Raw genomic sequence first — 1396 nt, 5'->3', positions numbered from 1 at the left:
AAGTAATCCTTTTCTTTAAAAAGGCCAGGTAGTAAATATTTTAGGCTTTGCAGGTCATACAGTCTCTGTTACAGATACTCAACTCTGCTGTTGTGGAGCTAAAGTAGCCATAGACAATACATAAATGAATAAGTATGGCTGTGTTCCAGTAAAAGTTTATTAACGAAGACAGGTGGCAGGCCACATTTGGCCAGTGGCCCTAGTTTGCCAGCATGTGGTCTAGTGGAAAAAAAATCAATCAATCTGTCTATCTATCTATCTATCTATCTATCTATAAAAGCCTAAGTGACCGTTATGACTAAACAACCAGAAAGACCAGTTGACCAGTCGCTATGATGTGCGCTGACCACCAAGGGGCAGATGCTCAATGCAGGAGCTGCCCCTGGTGGTCAGTGCACCCCACAGGGGGAGTGAACTGCCGCAGAGTCAGGAGCCTCTCCCAATTCCGCAGCAGCGCTACCAAGCAGCGGCAGGCGCAGCGTGCTGGGATGAGCACGAGCAGTGCGGCACCCGGCTCGGGCTCCTCCCTGGCCACCTACGGCTTGGCTCAGCCTGGCCTGCACCCTCTCCAATTGCTACATCCCTCGGGGGATATCTGACTGCCGGTTTAGGCCCAATCCAGCTTGCAGGGATCGGGATTAAACCAGTAGTTGGACATCCCCTGAGGGGTCCCAGGTTGTGAGAGGGCGCAGACCAGGTTAGGGACCCCGTCCCCCTGCAAGAATCTGTGCACCGGGCCTCTAATGCCTCCATAAACGGAATATTTCAATATATAGTTAATTATTGTTATTTGCAGCACTTAATATGTTCTATTAAGTTGCCACAGAAACTGAACTAGTGAATACTGAACCATTGCTCCTAAGGAAAGTACAGGTAAGATTCCTGTGAGCCTCTGGTTATAAGAATTTCATCAATATACAACCTTGTTTTATTTAACCCTACCAGACCTGAGGCCCTGAACCTAACTGTCCCCTATACCTGGGCTCTTGAACATTAAAGAGAAAAAACCAACATGATATAGAAAAATGTTAGTTACATGCAAACAAGTGGTTAGAATAAGATGGAACTTGGAGACATTGTAGAAAATAGGTCTAGGCAAAGTACTGAAAATTAGGTACAGCGGTATAGCAGCAGATTTGGAAATTACTGAAAAATTGGTACAGTGGTCTGGTAGGGTTAAAGACACCTTATTTAACACGAGGGGCCCAGTGCACGAATTCGTGCACCTTGAAAGAAACTGTGCCATGAGGCTGTGGTGGGCATAGGGGCGGGTCTCGGTCCATCCTCGTGCCCCTGCCAGGCTCCTCCCACTGCAGCCCCATCCCCCGTCTGCCGGCATCCCCGCTCCCGCCACCACCAAACACACTGATGGCATTGGCCAACACTCGCACCCACT

The 1396-nt window shown here is 48.7% G+C and overlaps 1 protein-coding gene across 1 annotated transcript in view; it reads left to right on the top strand.

Annotated features, from left to right (window-relative positions):
- Window positions 1-1396, top strand: part of SMG6 (SMG6 nonsense mediated mRNA decay factor) — a 242125-nt gene that overhangs the window by 45832 nt on the left and 194897 nt on the right. The window lies entirely within an intron of this gene.

The sequence above is a fragment of the Myotis davidii genome, unplaced genomic scaffold, assembly GCF_000327345.1.
Source record: "Myotis davidii unplaced genomic scaffold, ASM32734v1 scaffold363, whole genome shotgun sequence".
Lineage (NCBI taxonomy): Eukaryota > Metazoa > Chordata > Mammalia > Chiroptera > Vespertilionidae > Myotis > Myotis davidii.
This window is presented reverse-complemented; position numbering and strand designations above follow the sequence as displayed.